This window comes from Amblyomma mixtum, chromosome 8 (assembly GCF_055824585.1).
Source record: "Amblyomma mixtum isolate Tamu chromosome 8, ASM5582458v1, whole genome shotgun sequence".
Classification (NCBI taxonomy): domain Eukaryota; kingdom Metazoa; phylum Arthropoda; class Arachnida; order Ixodida; family Ixodidae; genus Amblyomma; species Amblyomma mixtum.
Genome location: NC_143019.1, coordinates 73,952,652 through 73,973,547, shown reverse-complemented (window position 1 = coordinate 73,973,547; position 20,896 = coordinate 73,952,652). Strand labels below are relative to the sequence as shown.

The 20,896-nt window shown below is 46.1% G+C and overlaps 1 protein-coding gene across 3 annotated transcripts in view; it reads right to left on the bottom strand.

The window, feature by feature from the left end:
• Calx (sodium/calcium exchanger 3) overlaps positions 1-20,896 on the bottom strand; it is a 370,386-nt gene that overhangs the window by 223,491 nt on the left and 125,999 nt on the right. For all 3 annotated transcript variants that reach the window (XM_089558541.1, XM_089558545.1, XM_089558544.1), the window contains exon 2: positions 2,394-2,445. The gene's annotated coding sequence lies outside the window, so the exon portion shown is untranslated. The remainder of the gene's footprint in view (positions 1-2,393; positions 2,446-20,896) is intronic.

Genomic DNA, 20,896 nt, shown 5'->3' with positions numbered 1-20,896 from the left:
TGATATGAATGTTAATTACGGGGGCTACACGCCTTTCAATAATTAAGGAGGCAAACCGTAATACTTAAAAATTTAACTATTCAAAATTAGGTAGCCAGCCTGCTAGTTAGCACGTCTTAGCTGTATCCTGATGCACTATACAGCTGACAACGCTATGCCGAAAAAAGCGGTTTTTAACACGAAAAGCATATTTTTAGAAATTGTGTAAAGTCTTAGGTGAAACGCCTTTAATACCTTGCATATTACCATCAACGCAAAGCTCGAAGCACGCAGTGTGCCTCGTGATGACGTCCTTAACGAAAACATCATCCCCATTAGAGTTTGTAGGCAGACCTGAAAATTTAGCCGAGAAAGACACCATCCTCATCTAACTCACAATACGCTTGGCTGCTTCGCTGCCTTAAGCAAGTACCGGATCTGATATTGAAACCGTCACATTGACTCTACCCTAGCGCATTTTGATAGCCCTAAACAGAAATAGACGACCAATTTAATACACCACACTGAAAAAGTTCGTGAGTCTCTATAACTTTTTTTGTTAATGATAAAAATCGGTTGCTCCCCAAACTGCACTAAACAAACCAAAACAGCAAAGAGGATGAAAATCGAGCCAAGAGCCGAAAAGGCAGTCCCTGTCATGCCTTATTCAGAGCGGTACCAGAGAAGTCCTGAAGAGAAAAGCACCCGAAACTTTATATAGATAAGGAGAGTCGTGAGGAGTCGACAGGAAGCCATGCGCTTTCACCAGATAGCAATCCCGCTCCTGAACGCCGCCGCTCTAATTCAGAGATTCGATAGAGGTTCCGTAAGCCCCACCTGAAAGCAAATGCACAGTAAAGCCGCATCAACTCGAGCTGCCGCAGGGGGACTCACGTTCCAGTAATGTCAATATACCGCGCAGGAATCAGGATTGCAGACTCGGTTGCTGTCGATTCCACTAGAGCCACTGACTGGCGGGGCTTCCAATCGAACCTCGCCGGTGAAATCCGAGCGTCGTCTACGTTGTGCGCGCTTTGTCATGCAAGACATGTTTCGCCTGCAAATATTCTTCTGTGCATCGCAAGTTGTGCCAACAACATACTGAATTACAGGGGGGAAAAGACGCTAGGTTTCGTCCCCGGAAGTCTCCGGATTTAAAGTGTTCTGAAAGGTTTGATACGGGCAGGAATTTGGAGCATAAAGCTCCAAGAAATTAACCCTGCCATCAAGTAAGAGCCACGAAATTGCCTACGCTCACTCCCTCTCGGGATTTTCTGCTATCTATATGCCTTATTTTCCTCTACTTTTCATGTGCTGGCCAAGATTTACCATTCTGCAGACTTCGCATGAAACAAGGGGCATGAACATAAGAATACTTCTCAGCCTTCAATAAGAGCAATGTTTTGGAGAAAAATATGAAAAAAATATGAGGGGAATATTCCAAGATGGAGTACATTTGTAATAAGTGATTATTCATTGGCGCCCACCAAATCGCAGCCGTACAGCTACAGTTATTCCCTTTTATAAATCTACCCCAAATAGGGAGATTCCCCTTAACATTGGGCTAATGTCCTTCCTGCTTCAAGTTGTTGACAATTTAGTCTCGCTCTAACATCGGCTAATCGTTCTGGTTAGCTCGGTTGATAGAGCGACTGCGCTGGAAGACATATGTTAAAAAGGGCTTTAAAAAGAAAGAAAAATTAAAGGGCCCTTCCCGCTATTTTATTTTTCTTTCTTTTTAAAGCCCTTTCTAACATATGACTTCCAGCGCAGTCGCTCAAGCATCCGAGCTAACCAAAAGTGGGCTCGGGTTCGATCCCCGGAGCAGTGCGAATTTTTCTTCAACTACGAAGTTTCCGTGCAAGCTGTATAGCTTTATGCAAAAAACAGCGCGAACAAACGGGGACGAGACGAAGAATACACAGGACTGTCTCGTCCCCGTTTGTTCGCGCTGTTTTTTGCGTAATGTATCACCAACTCGCCCGCTTAACTATCCTGTTGTATAGCTTTCCTTTGTAACCGTACTGCTGCACTGAGTGGATGCTAATCAGTATTGACTGCCTTATTTTAAACATTATTAGCTGGTACTAGTTTAACGCACAGCGCCGGGGAAGTCTCATTCGTTTGCGTTCATACCATTTGCGCCGAGCAAAAGTGTTTTTCATCAAGGCATACTGTCGGGCTAGTGGGGCTCGTAACAGTGTAGCGAGGCCCAACACGAGGACGTAAACCACAAAGGAACAAGATAGGTATCGTCCTGATTGTCTTTTTCTTACACCTTATGTCGTGCTCTTCTGTATTACCAACAGTAATGATTCATTCAACGTTTACATTACTGGTTAAAATAGCCCCACGAACCAGCTTGAGGCTCCTCTTTTTCTGAATTTCAAATTTTTTAATCTCAGAATACGTACCTGGAGTGGCCCGTTCCGGGACTGTTCCGCCGGCCTGGCAGTGTTACCCGCCCTGAAAAGAGGAAAAAAAAATATGTTTAACGACAAAATAAAAAGCGAGCGCCATAGTTTGCATGTCTACCTCGAGGCAAGAGCTTTATCCAGCAGACTACTTCATGCACTCAACTTTCGAGTAAGAGAAAGAAGGCCTTCGTTCTTCCGACTCGAGTCGACTGTCTGCAAGCGGCAATGTTCAACCTATCCGTTTTTCGAGAAATGCAAAAAGAAATTTGCGCGCACTTAGAAGCAACCTGGGCACTATTTCAACTTGAAGCACACAATGATTTGCCCGCATGTGTCAAAGAGTTCCGTTAGTTATGTATTGCTGGTTGTTGCTGTTGAGTCGTGAAGTCGTGTCCGGGTTTCCGTGACCTCGCGGGCCAAAACCCTCCAGGTCTCTCTATGTTCTGCTGCTGTCACTAAAAACTCGCTAATGTGCATGTTGGTTGCTTTTATGACAATCTTCCGCTCAACTTAATTTCTTTGGAGGAGAAATTCGAGGCCCGTGTACTGTGCGATGTCAGTGCACGTTAAAGAACCCCAGGTGGTCGAAATTTCCGGAGCCCTCCACCACGGCGTCTCTCATAGCCTTAGTCGCTTTGGGACGTTAAACCCCATAAACCAACCAACCAACTAACCAACCAACCTCAATATACACTATCCGATGCCTGGGCTACTATAATAATACGTTAGCATTAGAACGCCCATTCCCGCAAAGTGTCCGCCGTTTACGTCTCAAGCCTCGGTTGGCAGGAGAACGTGAAGAGGGGAGAAAGAGAGAAAGTGGAGAAAGAAGAGAAACAGGGAATGCGAGGAGGCTGTTGGCGAAGGGACATCGCGGCCGCCAATCAGAGTCAAAGGGTGGTGAAAGTGGAATGCCGCGTCATATGGCGATTGGTGGACTGGATCCTGCCACCCGCTCGCACCGTATGACCCAGTCGGTAGTAGCGGCTGCTCCATCGTGGTGGAACACTAAATGCTAATGCATACACTCCCACATGAATCGTATTGATCGCCTGCGAATTTTTATCAGGCAACGCTCTGTTTGCATATTGTATGCCCATATGTTGTAGTTCCATACTGCCTGCAAATATCGTTATGTGTCTAGCGGAAACCGGGCAAGTTTTTAAAATGCGAGCGTCAAAAACGCCGTTTCTAGATAGACGAAGCTTTCGCAGAGCGCACGTGAACTTCGCACAGCGTTGGCAATGCGCCAAGTAGGTATTTCTCTCGATCGGCACAAGTGCCAGTAAAAATAGGTTGGCGCCGAACTGGGAATCATTGTCCAATGTTTAGCTCGCGCACACTTTGAATGAATGTCCCGAGTACGCGATCGAAATAAAGGACTGTCATTCGCTGTCCGCTGCGCACACGTTTGACAAGTTCATATCTCTGAAAGCACACCAAAACACCGTCAAGCTTACACAGTTACAGTAGCGCAGTTTTGAAAGTTGCACCACAATAGCAACCACTGGCGGTGAAAGGCGTGAAAGGCCGCCTTCACTGAATTCGCTGTCATAGTCTCTGCACAAACTGCCATTTAAAAGCGAAGGAAGTAGAGAAGCGACATAAATTTCAATATATATTGAATGCGTATCCCAAGAAAGCATGAAAGAACAAGCCGCCGACGTATACCTCACTGAGCTTATGCTGTCGACTTTAAATAGGCGGTATTTGAGAAGTATAGTGATTATCGCTAACCTCTGACACAGTACTGCCCTTTGTGCCGAATTTAACATCGCTATAGTTTCCTTCTAGCGTCAAGTTCCGTGACTCAGAAAAAGAAATGTGGATAGTTTGTAAAGGTGCTGCTACACAGCAGGCGCATCCGTTCCTGTGTCGTCCTCATTCATAGTTACAGGTCCGCGCTGTTCCTTTCTGCCTTCGATGGTTTAAATATGCATGTCAGCCTTTCAATAAATTTTCCTTACCCTGTCATTGTGCGGTGTTCTTCATTCACTTCTCCTCGCCTCTTAAAAGCACACTTTGCCCGACTGAGCACTTTAAAGGTACACAGTGAACTTTGTCGTTAATTTTTTTTGTAATACTCTTCAAGTGATGTTTACACACACAATCCTGCAACTAAACTTTTCGCACTTTGATCCGCTCGCCAAAGCGGCTTTCCTTGACCTGGAAGATGAAACGCTCCTTCCTTTCATTTTCCCCTCCTTTCCTGCATTGGACTTCTTTTATCTGCCTTCTTTTCCTGCGTCTTTCCCCCTTCCATGCCTTTTTCACTAATTGTTTTGTTGTCTCTCCTTTCGATTTCTGTACCAACTGTCGCCATCACGACCGCCATCGCAATCATCATCGCCATCTCCCTGCCGCACAATGAGCCGCCGCCTCTGTGACCATCGCCGTCTAGACATTCCGGATCATTACTCGACCGCCGACTGTCGCAAGCTCTGCAAAACAACGCTCCACTCAACGACAGTGTTTTGACGAGAAACATTTTTTCAGCACTCCTAAAGTCGGCTTAGGAGCACTTCTGCCAAGCGCATCCTTGGTTCCTTGTTCCGTTCTGTTATTGTCCGCTCCAACTGTGGAAGCCACGACAAACATCGGTGACCCGGAAGAAAGCAGACTGACCCCATTCCTTTTTTTTCGAGCAGGAATCGTCTTTTAGTGCCCCAGACTTTTCGTTTGTCTCTCGTCTTTAGCTTTTACATGGTTCCTACTTGATTTCTTCCTCCTTGATATCTTCCTTTTTTTTCCTTTTTTATGTCACGTGACTACTTAGCCTTTGTTCCTTAAGTGCACCCCTTTTTGTCATGCCCTTATTTTATGCGTTCATCTTGAATCCTTGCCGTCTTTTCCCTATGTTCCTTTCTTCCCTAAACGCTTCCTCTTTTCCGTTCCTTTTTTCATTCGTTCATATTCATTGCACGTCTTCTTCCCCATTTATTCTCTATTTTCTACTCCGCTCTCCCTTTTCTTCTCGCGGTCTTCTCGACTTCTTTTTTTCCTTTTCTTTGCCGCGATTTTTATGACATGTGACTTCTTAGCCTTTGTTCCTTAAGTACTCCCCGTTTTGTCATGTCCTTATTTTATGCCTTCATCTTGAACTCTTACCTCTTTCCCTATGTTCCTTTCTTCCCTAAACGCTTCCTCTTTTCCTTTCCTTTCTTCATTCGTTCATATTCATTGCACGTCTTCTTCCCCTTTTATTCTCTCTATTTTTTTCTCCGTTCTCCATTTTCTTCCCGCCGCCTTCTCAACTTCTCCTTTTTTCCCTTTGTCTCTCGTCTTTAGCTCTTACATGGTTCCTACTTGATTTCTTCCTCCTTGCTTTCTTCCGCCTTGCTATCTTCCTTTTTCCCCTTTCTTATGTCACATGACTTCTCAGCCTTTGTTCCTTAAGTTCACCCCTTTTTGTCATGCCCTTATTTTATGCGTTAGTCTCGAATTTTGCCGTTTTCCCTATGTTCCTTTCTTCCTTAAACGCTTCCGCTTTCCCTTTCTTTCATTCGTTCACATTCATTGTACGTCTTCTTCCCTATTTACTCTATTTTCTTCCCGCCGCCTTCTCGACTTCGCCTCTTTTCCCTTTCTTTCCCTGCGGCGTGCCGGGACTTCCGCGGCCACTGCCGCCAGCATCCTCGTCGTCATCAGCGGGCAGCTTCCTGAAGCGTGAGCGGTACCACGCCACTGGCCCTTCCCCTTCACTGCACTCCCCCTCACCTTCGCCCTCTCGGTGCATCGATCGCCACTGGCCACCCGTGCCGCCGCACTGGCCTAACCCGCGAAAGTCGCCCGACTTGGTGCGAACACTGCCGCAGCGCGGGCGTCTGTGTGCGTCTGTGTATAATACACACACACAAACATGCGCGCGTGCGTGCCCCCAGCATGAATGGCCCGTCCTGCATATCCCTCCTTCACCTCTTTATTGTCTCTCTCTCTCTTTCTCGACCCCTTTCCATCCCCATCCCCGTAGCCGCTGCGGCTTTCCCGTTTGGCTCCACGGGTCATTGCTTCTTCTGTGTGTTCGACTCTGCCTTCGCTTCTTTTTTTATTTCTCTTCCTTCCTTTACTTCTTTGAAAGCTGCGGGCTTTGTCTTGTCTTTTTTTTATTCTTTCTTTGTTAGCTTTTTTCTCCTTTTCATGGCTCGCCACTTTCTGCACCGCTTTATTGCGCTGTGTCCGCACATCACTTTTTTTATTTTTTAAAAAATGGCACTGTGAAGTGGGCACTAGGCCTTGAAATGGGCAGTACAAAGTAACGCCAACGATCATCATGACGTTCAATGTTTAACAAAAAGACATAGGCGGGGAAGTAAGACATTTGTTCTCAGTAAGTAAAGACATTTTGGTGGAGAGGAAGCATTCTACCGTACATCCAATAAAAATGAGCCGATGCTGAGGCAACGATGAAATATCGGTCGTTAACATAACTAACATAGTTGGCCGGCTCGAATCCTTGCCTCGAGTTAGGCTTTAACTTAAAGGGCAACTGCAGCACTTTTTTAACAATTTTGCGATATTCAAGAATTCAAATCTATGTAGGCTGTAAGTGAAGCATGCTAAGTGTTTATGCACTAGCATTTAAAATAGTGACACAATCGACGATTGAATTTTGCGCTTCTCCTCAATGCACCGGAGAAGTGCAAGGAAATTCAGCGTGACGTCACGGAAGGTATGATTTCAAATTACCGCTCTCGTCAGCCACACCCTGTCCAGACGCGTTAGACGCTGCCAAACAACTCTCGGCAGGGTTCGCCTTCGGTGGCGTTGGATTTTTTCCTTCAAAGCAGGCGTTTGTGCGTTGGAAATGTACCGATACCTTCGATGACGTCATCATGCGCTCCCCACTTGGCGTTGTGCGCTGCGGAGAAGCTTGAAGGGCGTCCGGATTTTAATGGGCGATTAATTCACTATTTCAAGCGCTAGCCGAAAAAGACTTTGCATGCTTTACCTACAAGTTTCACACATTCGACCCTCTTAAGCTGGTTGATTTCTGAAACCTAGTAAGTTTATGCTGCCGAAACGCTGAATCGTATGACACTATCCGGAAGGTCCTGCGGCAAACGGTTGGCCCAGAAATTTTACAGGAATGTTGTCGGGACTAAGCGGCCCGACTTTGACACCTGCCCGACTGGGATATGTATACCGCATCGACATAGGTTAGCTTCGAGTTGTTTATTTTATTTTATTTTTTATTTAAAACATACTGCAGTCATTGAAGACCAAGCAGGAGGGCTATACAGGTCATAAGTAAACGCAATTCAGCGCCACCATTAGCAAGCAATCACACAAAAAAAAAACACAAGCAATCATAAGCAATCAACAGGTCAAAGCAGTCAAAGCAATCAAACGCGCAGCATGCAGTGCAAACACAGAAAAAGAAAGAAAAAGAAATGAATCAGCAAAAAGCGAAGAGTAACATCAACCCAGAGCTTTTCGTACTCGTTCTTCGAAAACATGTACATCATGCGCGGTAAAAACTTCTATTGGGAGTGCATTCCATTGTGAGACAGTGCGCGGAAAAAACGAGTTCTTAAACCTGTTAGTACGCGCAAAGATTGGTTCCAGGTTGTAAAGATGGGTGTGCCAAGTTTGACGACCCTCACGTGGATGAATGAACAATTGCGCGTTGATACCAAGTTGGTGATTGCAGAGCCGATACAGAAACCGCAGCCTGGAAATCTTTCTTCTGCTTTCTAAGGTCAAAATGTTGTTAGCACTCATTTGAGACGATGGAGAATCTAATCTGTGGTATGAATTGAATATGAAACGAACTGCCTTTCTCTGTACCATTTCTAGTTTATTTACGTCTTTTTTCAAGTGAGGGTCCCATACTGTACAGCCATATTCCAGTTGAGGTCTGATAAGGGTATTGTATGCAAGCAGCTTAACAATGGAAGGGGCCGACCTTAATTTGAAACGAAGAAACCCTAGTTTCCTAAGGACTGATGTACAGATTTTATTAATGTGGCTGGTCCAGTTCAAGTCGTTAGTTATCGTAACACCTAAGTATTTACACTCGTCGACCTGAACTAATGGACCTGAACTAATGGGGCTCGGACATCACTCTGCTGCCTGTTATTGTTTTATTCCAATATGTAACCACCTCGGTCACCATGGCAACCATGGGGATACAATGTCGTTGCTGTGGAGGCCGTCATCTTGGATTATATCCATGGAATCGGCATAGTTAGGAGGCTTGAAACGCGACCAGTAGGGCTAAAGATCTAAAAACGCAACATTATAGAGCGGAATTGACAGATGAAAACTACCCAGAGACATGAGACGTATGTAAATGTATCTCTGTGTGCGCGTCACACGCACTATCCTTCTGCGTCCTTGGCATCCTTGCTTAACTATACACAGCTACAGCAAACCCGAACGTGACAGGTACAAAATGAAAAATACGCGAACTCAGTTCAAGGCCATACTCGACGTTCGATACATCAGTGCTCCTGTTCCTAAAAATGTCATCTCCGATTTGGACACCTACAGGCACTTAGTCGTAAATTCATTCCTTCCAATTATTTATCGATATATTCGGGAAAATCATCCCAGCGTTGAAACGTCGACCAAGCTTCGACGTGTTTCATAAAAAACTTCGTGAGCCACACTCAAAAACTACTAACAGTTTGAACTCCGGACGGAACGACCGTTTGTAACGGAAGAATTCAACACATTAATAGTCAGAGGAGGTTAGTAGGGTGGTTATTTCAAGGACGTCGTTTCAGACAAGTGTAGCGACGACTGTACCATGCCCCCAAGCCAGCGCCTCCTTAGAACGCTACGCCCCTCAGTGGCGCCCGTCTGAAGCCCCACAAGTGCCACGTGACCCTGCGACCACGTGCATCGTGCTCACTCGGGGCACATTCTCGAGAATGCCCGCTTAGCGGGCCATCTGGATATCTTCAATGACCAAATATCAAAGTTAATTACAGAGACAAATAAATAATTTGCACAGAATTAAGCAATTTGTTTCGTTCAGACTTAAGACGTTTCTTTACCAACCAAAGGTGCGCTTATTCGGACCGGTTGTTGGAGTACCAAATAAACAGAGGCCCCAGAAATGGCACCTAGGTGAAAAATTGGTTGGTTTATGGGGTTTAACGTCCCAAAGCGACTAAGGCTATGAGAGACGCCGTAGTGGAGGGCTCCGGAAATTTCGACCACCTGTGGTTCTTTAATGTGCACTGACATCGCACAGTACACGGGCCTCGAATTTCTCCTCCAAAGAAATTCAACCGCCGCGGCCGGGATCGAACCCACGTCTTTCGGGCCAGCAGCCGAGCACCATAGCCACTGAGCCACCGCGGTGGCCAGGTGAAAAATTAGCGTATTTATTAAATAAATAATTAATTACTGATCTAATTATTTATTTATTCATTATTTTATTCTTTCTGCGCTCCACAGCCGAACGCCTCCACCGAAAGAACCCCCACAGGTGGGTGCAGGAGAGAGGAAGTTTTTCGTCCGAACAGTTCTGACTCCAATGGCGACAGCGACAAAAATAACGACACAACTTACATCAGAACCAGTCCTTACACTGCTATTGTTGTAAAACCAAAGACTGCGACACCGGTTACCCAAACCACTAGTGACGCTATTCAAACGGATGTACAGCAAGGATTCCCTTCTTTGCATACGGCGTATTAAGTGGAGCGGAAGCTATCCGAGAGAACGAGAATACATAACCAAGGCCAGCTGAAAAATGAAAGCGAAATAGCGACAACTGGGAAGCTAGAAGGCAAAAAAAAAAAACAGGCTGGCCCTTCCCTCACTGAATAGCTACAGCGTTCCGTTTGTCCCTTCCTTAATGCGGGCTTTAGGGGATGCTCACGGAACGGGGTCATCAAGGAAGCGAAATAAAACCGCAACTAGGCAAAACTCGGAAGAAAACAAAAACAGAAAAGGAGAAAAGGCAACCAGAACGCAGTTCAGCGGAAAGAACGAAAAACAAAAACTGCACAATGTATAAAATTTGAAAGTCCAATGCCAGCCAGCTTTGAACCCAGGCTCAGAAACGCCGCTACTCCAGTCGCGTGTGTATGCGTTCAGCGTTTTCGCCCACAGCTGACCTAGTTTTCCTGGTTTTTCTCGATTTTTGAAAAGGTTGACAGAAATCAAAACGAAACAAAATAAAAAACACTCATAAAAGCCCCGTGAGCTGAACGGAGATGGCTGACGTAGAGGGAAAAGGAAGCGGTCATTGAATAGACGACTCTGCACTCGTCCTCCGGTGGTGGCGCGCATGGCACTGTTTGGACGTTGGCACAGTAGCGCCACAAGGGCGGAAAGTGTAGGAGAGAGGAGGGGAAGGGTGGGGGGAGAAGGAAGCGTCAGTGAGACCCAATATGATGACCCCCGCAAACCCATTTCCAACCACTCCCCACGCCTCCCCGCTTACAGCGAGTTCCAAAACTGCACGCCCGCATCGTAGCTCGCATACCCAGGCAACTATGAAAACGCGTTGAGCGCAACGTTTCCGTAGAGCCGGAGCCGTCAGATATGGCAGAGCCCGGACGCGCGGCGAAGGGATTAAGGGTAACGGGACGCTGCGAATGACGGGTGTAAATCTCGCCCGGCAAACAACCTTGCTTTTGGCCTTCACGATTTATTTTCCGTGCTTTTTGTTTTTCTGGGAGGGTGAGAGTACTTTCTGTCTCTTTTTTTATTTCGGTTTGGTTTGGTTCACTCAAATTTATCGTCGGAGGCGGGGGACAGCGGGACAGAAAGTGCGGGCTTTTAAAGCTTATACACCGCGGGTACGACACGGCCACCAACGGCGACGGGACGTCAGCAAAAATTACGGCAGGGTCCCACACAATTAGGAGCTGCGGTCGTAAAAAGAGAGCGCCGTGGTCGCAACTGTGTATGAAGTACAAATACACAGCGAAAAAAAAAAGGGAAAGTCGACAATGTTTACGCGCGTCCGCTGGACCCCTTTTCACACCCATGCACAGGCGCGACAGTTTACGATCGGTAATGAGGTGGTTTAGGCGCGACGGTCTTAACCGTAGTCGAGCAGCTCGGCTTCGACTACGGTTAGGACAGCGAGCGCGGCTTGTGAGGCGTCTACTTTGTATGAGGCTCTGGGCACAACGGTGCTGATACGAGCAAGGCTGACCATGGGGACTCAATGCAGTCTTATAGAGACGACCATGAGTTTATTTTTTATAACCGAACAACTCTGCAACTGCAATGCAACTCTCTAAACTGTTCTTACTACACCGAACAGCCCCAGGTCATAAGTCTTGAAGCATCTGGCTGCTCTTAGCATCGTTGGGAGAGACAGAAAGGGGGAGGGAAGAGCAAAAGGAAAGTGGAATAACAAGAGAAGTGTTCTGGTTGGCTACCGAACACTGGATTTCCTTGACGAAAAGAAAGAATTCATTGAGCCAGACATACAGCACATGCTATGGGAACAAAATGTATTTGGGAAGTGCATAGCTAATTCAACACGGAAAAAAACCAGCCTTGGCATAATTGAAATGTCCTAACGACTCGACAGTTTGATAAAATCGATATAAACGGTAAGATGAAAGCGAAACCGGATAATCCAGTTTTGCTAACAATTTAAATATGCACTCCATAAATATCATGTAGGCAATCATATTCAATCTATATTTGTACTCCCACCCCTTATGTAATACCCCAAATGTGGGGTCTTTAAGGTAATAAAGTGAAGTGAATCCTTTATAAAGCGACACTGAGATACTCAATTTTAGTATTTATTGTTATTCAACATCTTGCTTTTTGCTGGATCTTTTGGTTCTGCTAACCTCTGGATCTGGAGCTTTTTGCTGGATCTTTTGGATCTGCTAACATCAAGACCACCGGTTCCGTGGTGAAAAGTATCCTTTCGTTGTCAACTGCATCACGTTACTATAACTTGAGTTGGGAATATGCCCTCATTTCCACTACTATAAAATTCCGTATATGTACTCATCGTAATCTGCCCCGCGGTTTGTGCAGCATACCATTATTTAATAGGAAGTGCACTATAGAAATATTTGCTCTCTTTTTACTTCCTTAAGGCCGGAATACATGGAGCGTTTTTACCGCGGCGAGTCATCGATTTTCGCCCGACGGCGCAGATTTGACGCCCGGCGTCGAGAAAAACGCCCGCCGCCGCCAATCAGGACCGGCTAGATTTTGACGCGCGGCGTCCGGTGAGACCGGAAGCGGCGGCTGAAGCGAGCCAATAGCAGCGCAGAAAGCCCGCTCTTCCGGTCCTCGGCCTGCCGCCGCCAACATGGGCGCCATGGCCGTCGAGCTACGCAGTGTTTTTGGCACGGAAATGTTATTGTCGTGAAAATAAACGCTTCATCAGACTTGAAATGTCGCTTTTTTTTTGGAGAACACGGCCGAATCTTGGATCGGAATGCCTGCGCTCCCTCGCTGAAGCGAATGTGTCGAAGAAAACCTCAGCCGCTGGTGTCTGCGGCTGAGCGGGCGTCCAAAGGTACGCGACGGCATGCATTCGAGCACGCAAATCTTTATAGATACTTAAGCGCGCGTGCTAAATTTTGTACAGTGGTGTCGAAGTGAAACTTTCCTGATTTTAACAGAATGGTCAGCGTCGCTGCCCTCACAGACCTCCTTGCACAGTGGTGTTTGCCACTTGTTGATCACATTGGCTTTCGCGTCGAGGGATACGCGGCGGCGTGCCGCCGCTTCAACGCTACATGTACCGTATTTTCCGGTGTATAAGACGCGGCTTTTTTTCAAAAATCTTGCTGGTGCGTCCTATACAAGGGTGCGTCTTATATGCGAATTTTTCGGTTTTTTTTTTGCGAGTTCAGAAATTACTCAGGTTCATGTTCAAGCGTTTTTCACCGCAAAAATATCGCTACCAATAACGCGGTTGTAAACGGCTATAATACGGGGACCGCCATGCGCAACTTCTTTAGGTGAACTTTATCATGAAACAGCGGGGATGATGACTTGCGGGATCATAAACACACGGCTGTTTCGGAGGCCCCAAGCAAAAGTAATGTGAAATGCCAAAAGATGGCGACAATCGCGCTTTTCGCCATTGTCAAGACAAGCCAAGAAAAACCGGCATTTCTTTTTTTAGCCTCCCTTTGCAACTTTGTTTGCTCTGTACGTAGTACGCGCGTTGTGCAAAGAAAATGTTTCAGCTGCATTGCCTCCAGACACGGGCAAAATTTTTGATAGCGCATGGGAAGATGAAGACTTCGAAGGTTTTAAGTAAAAATAAAATGTTCTTATGGACATAAGGAGAGTTCTTTCGTATTTTTTTTTGCTAAGACGTGGGTGGGTATGGCATGAGTGTTGTCTTATCGATCACTCAGCGTTGCTTAAGAACTCACAGGTACGGTGTATTTCACGATCGTCATACAAGCATGTTTAATTAAGCCTCACTAGCCTGACTGGGTAAATTGGGGTGCGTCTTATACACGGGTGCGTCTTATATACCAACTTTTTCAATGACAGCCTGCATATATGGCAGGTGCGTCTTATACAAGGGTGCGTCTTATACACCGGAAAATACGGTATATCCAGCCGGGCGTCGCGCCGGCGCGACGTTTTCTGCCGTGCGAATGTCGTCGAAAAAAACGTCGCATGTATCCCGGCCTTTATAGGATAGTTTGTTAACACTGTGTTCTTTTCGAAGTGTCGAAAGCGCAGCGTAAAGCGCTGCACGTTTTTCCACTTACGTAAATCTGGAGGCAAGCTAGCTAGCTTCAGTCTTTGTAACTTCAGGCGGTCTAGAAAAATTTGCCGACCTGCACTTGACTTCCCTTCTTTTGAAACCTCCCAAAACACCTGTCGCACTGCCGCTAACCTGACACATCGCAAGGCTCTCGGCTTCGCCAAACCGAACGAGTTCACAGGGCCGTATGCAATTCGGCCCGTAGAACACGGATTAACGTTCACCGCCATTGTTTTCTCCGACGCTGGTCACAGCCGTCGGTTTTAGCGCCGCTTGGTCGTTACGGGATTAAAGGATTAGATCTGAAACAGAGAATTCCGGAAAACGAAAGGGGTGACAGTATAGGGCACTAATTCGGACCGTGATACGTCTTTTTTTTTTTTACTTGGCTGCATAAGCGAATAAGCCAGCACGAATTTGAGCCCGGGCTTGATACTAAGCCAACTTTCCAGCAACTTGGGCTTTAATGGTTTGGTTTATGGTTTATGGGGTTTAACGTCCCAAAGCGACTAAGGCTATGAGAGACGCCGTAGTGAAGGGCTCCGGAAATTTCGACCACCTGGGGTTCTTTAACGTGCACTGACATCGCACAGTACACGGGCCTCTAGAATTTCTCCTCCAAATAAATTCTAGCCGCCGCGGCCGGGATCGAACCCGCGTCTTTTGGGTCAGCAGCCGAGCACCATAGCCGCTGAGCCACCGCGGCGGCTGGGTTTTAATGAAAAAGAACAAAAAAAAACATAAATACCGAAGCCGCATAACTCACTCGACGCCGGTGTTTGGAACTTTACCACCGAAGTATTTCTTGTGCAGAAGCAAATGCAGAGGAGCGTTTTCACTCTTCTCTCTCGCAGCCACGACAGAAAATTATTTCGCTTTCTTTCAAACGAATAAGTGCAGCCCTGTTGAGAGTTTCCACATGACGAGTCCATAACTCCAGACGCTTCCATAGGAAATTTTATGGAGTCCGTATGGAGCATATAGAGTCAGTATGGACTTATAGAAGCGCGTATCGAAACTTATTAACTCCATATGACGTCATGTACACGTCATGGAAGTCGTACAGAAATTATGTGGCATGTTTATGAACTTTGTACAGACAAGACATACATTTCAATATAAGTTCCATATCTTATGGACTTTACATTCTTGTAATTCCATACGACAAGCTCAACTGGAACGTTTCAGTAGTGAGGTGCCCACAAAAGCTTGCGGAGCATGAAAATTACAACAAAGCACAATTTCTTGCCACACTAAGCATGCAGTCATGAACTCAAGAATGTGCCTTGCAGTTTCCTGCTCGACCCGTGCCAACTACCCCTCCATGCATGGCTGCTCTCCTGCACTCTAAACACATATACGCCTATATGGGAAAAAAAATGGAGTAAGCTGTAGTGCTATAGCACACGCCGTTTATGCGTAGCATATTGCAATCACTCAGTTCAGCCCTTGGGCGCGGCCGGGCAGCCACCAAACCACGCGACGCGACGTTACCAAACCACGTGGAAATAAAAGAAAAGCACAGAAAAGAAAAAAAATAGAAAAAAAGGGACGGCTGAGCATGGTGGCAGTTGCCACCGCCCCGTTTCAAAGGGGGCGCTCCTATCCATCCATCCGTCCGTCACGGAGGAAAAGCTGCTGAGAAAATCGAGTGCCGCCAAGCAATACCTCGCGCAAAACGACCGCGCAATATGCAACGCATTCTTGGCTGAACCAAGCTAAGCCTGGGCATCTTTTTATTAAAAGGACTGCGCTAGAAGACAGCTTATCCCTTTTTCCCTTCTTTCTGTTTAGAGTGCATGCTGCTAGAAGATTCAGGTCCTCAGGTCTTATTTAGTTCGATGTTGCGAAAACTCCTGTGGACGCCGGTACATACTGTACCAAAAGTAAAGAGCCCAAAGTGCTTGCTGCTGAACTGTGGACTGAGGCTCTTGTAGCTACCGTTAAATTCGTAACTTTCGGAACGATGAGAACGAGAGTTTTTCTCATCATCGAGGGAGGTGCGACGCTAGCGACGCTTAAATAGCGGGTCACGCAGAATGACCCCTGAACGAAACCCTATGGGTCATGCATCATGTTTCGTCAGATGTGGCCGCTACGTTTTCTGCTGTTCGGTGTAGTGGAGCTATCGGCGCGCACATGTAGGCTTGAAGACAACTTAATTCTGAGGGCATGAAGACAACAGGTCACCTTCATCGCGGGATGGTTAGAGCCTAAAAGAATCAAAATGACCCACACTGCGCAGCCTATTTTCAAACACGCTGGCAGGCATATTTTGGACAGAGGCTGTACCTCTGACGACATTAGAATGAAGTCTGAAATCTTTCTGCACGCTGTCGTTTCACACCTGCCTTCGAAAGCGTCGTTTCTGACTTAATTTATTCAAAGAAAGTGCTCTACTTTTGTTGTAAACAACAAATATGTAAAGAGAGGAATTATTTCAGTATTTTATTTTGTTTTCTAAAGATGAAAATTAGGCTCAGATAACAGGTGGTTGTTTTATCTCACTAGGTCCTAAAAGGCTGGTGAAAAAGCAAGGTTCAAGTTAGCAGCGCTAGATCGTCCCTTTCCGTGGTTCCAGACTTTTTTATATCGCTGCATAAGCATGTGCATGCAATCCTGAGCGATTCTCACCGAATAAAACTATTACATGAAGCAACTTTCATCTCCTTTAGAAGCATGCCGCGCATGCCGCAAGCTCTAGCGGAGAGGTTGCGAAACACAGGGAGTTCCGCCGGCCGCCTTACATCATGCTTTTAGAGTTGCGCGCTAGGTGACGGCAGAAGAAAATATAAACACGGATTCATGGTCACGCCCAAGCCTAAATGTTTCGAAAGTGCTTTAAATCGTTGAAATATAGCTTGAGTACTAAATTCTAGAGGCCCGTGTACTGTGCGATGTCAGTGCACGTTAAAGGACCCCAGGTGGTCGAAATTTCCGGAGCCCTGCACTACGGCGTCTCTCATAGCCTCAGTCGCTTTGGCACGTTAAACCCCCATAAACCAAACTAAATAATTTCCTGTTTTAAAGATTCTATTCAGTGACCGTCTGATCTCTCCTCTTGAGTGCACGGCACTTCGTAATCCGGCTTTCAGTCGTTGACGACTCAGATTATAATCTTTGCTACATTACGCAAGGCCATGTGCAGATGTTTCTAGCCGTCAGGTGCTATAAACGCCGCGTGAAGCTCCTGACTTGCGGCAAAGTTCAGGCGGGTAGAATAAACCGCAGGTTTCAAAACTCACTTTAGTGACACTTTAAGACGCAGACTTGAAAAGCTGTCCAGTTAAAAGTGGAGCCCTCACACTTCTTTTCATGTACGCGTACAACACCGAAAAAGCGGTCCGCTTTTATGGTCTCCACGACGACGTCTAATCTCCTACAAACTCCAGCCATTTTCCAGATCAAAGTGAAGTGCCCTCAGGATTCGAAGAAATTCCACAGCTCGCAGTTTATCTTTCATCACACCGCTTTCATCGCTGCAACAGCCTGAGGCCATTTACTTTCCAAGAAAGGAATACGACGCCGATAAGAACGTTTGCAGTGGCTTGTGGAGTTTTCCACTTTTTACCCTTATTTCTTGTGACGAAATTTTGCGTCTCGAGTAGTAGACTCCTCAAGTACACACAACTTTACAGGATTACTATATGATGCTCGCGAGCCCTGCCGCCTCGCAGACAAAGCGACACATATAAAGTGGGTTCTCAGTAAACGCTTTGTAACTTAGTCCACTAAGCGGTAGAGCTACAAGGTGTTACATTAAAAAAATAACTCTGGCTGTTCTCTTCCCAGGGAATACATTCCTTTTAAATGGAGTCATCACCTGCGGCGATGGCCTTTCATCACTGATGCATTTATTCTCGGCACTCTATGACAGCAAAAAGTAAGACAGCTGATGAAGTTATACCAACGCCACATCGGCTTTATACCTGGTTAGAACTTAAGGAAGAAGCGGCATATGCCTCTCAAATCCGGCCCTCCAGCGAATAGCTCCAGCAGATTTTCATGAAATCGTGGCTTACTCACGCTTAATCTCCTGGGAATTCACCGCAAATCAAGCTAGTGGGAGAGAGGATTAGCTGCGTATTAACCACGACGTCAATATAGTCACGACGTCAGTTTAGTCACGACGTCATTATAATCACTACGTCATTATAGTCGGTCAACGCCATTGGCTAGAGGGTGTCTTTTAGAGGGCATTTGCCACTTCCTTCTGGAGATGTATCCGATTATAACCGCCACCTCATCGGACACAAAGCATACATATCTTTAGGATGTTTCGTCAGTTCAGGGCGAAATCGAGAAATGGGATGTTTCGATGACCGAACCGCCAGGTGGCAAGTGGTAGAACGGCCGATGTAGTTTTGTTACGCCAGCATCAACATATTAGTGCAGTGGTGTCAGAATTTCGAGGATCGCCAGTGGTAAAAAACAAAGAAAGGAGGCTCTGGCGGGCTCATTGGTTCATTGGAAGCGAACGAGTGCAGATGTGTATAGAGCATACAGCATATAAGTGCACTTATGTTTGCCTTTAGTCCCGTTCTAGCAGCCGCCGCGGTGGCGCAGTGGTTATGGTGCTCGGCTGCTGACCCGAAAGACGCGGGTTCCATCCCTGCCGCGGCGGTCGAATTTCTATGGAGGCGAAATTCTAGAGGCTCGTGTACTGTGCGATGTCAGTGCACGTTAAAGAACCCCAGGTGGTCGAAATGTCCGGAGCCCTTCACTACTGCGTCCCTCATAGCCTGGGTTGCTTTGGGACGTTCAACCCCAACAAACTAAACTAAGGTAAACTAGTCCCGTTCTATGTCCGCAATTTTACTGGTTCGTTTCAAGTAAAAACAGCATCAAAAAGAAATCTTTAGCTTTTCATTCAAAGGCTAAATATTCCAATTTCATTACTGAATTGGAAAGTTAAAGCTTTCGAGCAGGCGAAACTTATTGAAGAACCTTTTCAAGAACGAATGTGTGCGTTAGAGTGTCTCATTTAAAGTGAGTCAAAAGCATTATTTTAAAAGTGCTACGAGTCGCACTAGACACGAATGCTACATGGTGGCGTCTTTAGATGCCGGCATTGTATGGGATATTGATAATTCCGCCGCTTAGTACTCTGGTGCTAAATGGCCACACTTGAGGCCTCATTCCCGATTACTAAGTATTTGAATAGTTTTATAATGTATTCATAAATCAAATGAATTCAACGCGTCGATAAGTCACGCCCACTAATTACGAGCCGTATAAGATCTTGACCTTGTCTACTCCAAGGTTATCAGCTAAAAAACACCCACATACAACAGAGCTCCGCCCTAGTATCGCAGTGACCTTCTCCATATCGCTCACGAAGCTCAAATTTTTCGAAATGGGTTTTACCCCCTTTTAAACTCCTGGAACATCTACCCATTAAGGTCATTTGTGCAGTACGTCATTCTTCTTTCTGTGTTTTCAAAGTACAGGCAAGGCTTTTCGCCTATTAGGTTATCTTGAGAATCCTATATAGAGCCTCATAATTTGTCGTGTCCTCGTTTTTGCTGACCACACCCTTTTATCAACAAAATACCGGGACCATAACTTTCACCTTCGAGGGGAACTTCATTTACGTCCTATTACACTCTGCGACAGGCCCACTTTCCCAGCGTAATTTACGAGGTTTCTTTTTTTCCTCCCGTGCGTCAGCTTGCATGCGTCGAAAGAAGCGCCTTGTGCTTGAAACAATTTTTGGCAATGTAATGACGCTCTTCTGAAAACATTACCGTTTTGTTCGCGCAGAATGTATGCCTCCTTGGCACTACATAGGTGTTGAAAAGAGTTTGGTTTTTGTGGTTGACCCTAGATGAAAGTAAATAGCAACAACCACACGTAGAGCTCTCTGCACCATGACATAGGAGTGCTGAGGTTGGTCATTTAACACAATTTATATACTATACAGAAAAGGCTCGCGAAAACACCTCCCAAAGGAGGAAAAAAGAGTACACAGCACCGGTGTGCAGTTTTGGTTTAGTTTGGTTTATGGGGTTCAACGTCCCAAAGCGACTAAGGCTATGAGAGACGCCGTAGTGGAGGGCTCCGGAAATTTCGACCACCTGTGGTTCTTTAACGTGCACTGACATCGCACAGTACACGGGCCTCTAGAATTTCTCCTCCAAAGAAATTCCAGCCGCCGCGGCCGGGATCGAACCCGCGTCGTTTGGGTCAGCAGCCGAGCACCATAACCGCTGAGCCACCGCGGCGGCGGTGTGCAGTTTTGTACAGAGCGTTCCGGCGTGGTGAAAAAATTGGAGCGATGCGTAGGGGTTGAATCAGTAATTCAAAGTTCCTTCGTTTCAAGCACTATTTTGCGCAGAGAATTGCTACGTAAATATGCTCGACTGTCTTAGCTGAAGGAACGGAGAAGAAGTATCTAACCTCGCGTGTACTGATCCTGTTAAAAAACCTGCCAGCCATCACAGCAGTGGAGGCTTTGCTCGACTCCACCTAAAATCCTTCCGAAATGGAAAAATTGCAAAACCACTGATAAAGCGAGAGTGACGGCAACGGAGAATGAGCCTCTAAATGTAAGGTCCGAAAGTTGCGTAAACTGGCTCTTAATTTCTGATAGAACAATCTATGTATCTACAGAAAGAAACGGTGCGCATAGGCCATACTTGCGCCAATACTTGCGTCAAGTTTGCAACGAAGATTTATACCGCCGTTTCAGTCTATTTCAGTCCTTTTCTTCATTAATTTTTTCCTAGGCGAGATGACTTCGCATATCATTAAAGTTTTCTGATCGCCTATACTGAAATGGTTTTTACCGAAAAATAAGTGTCTTTCAGTTCCTGAGAGCCTCCTA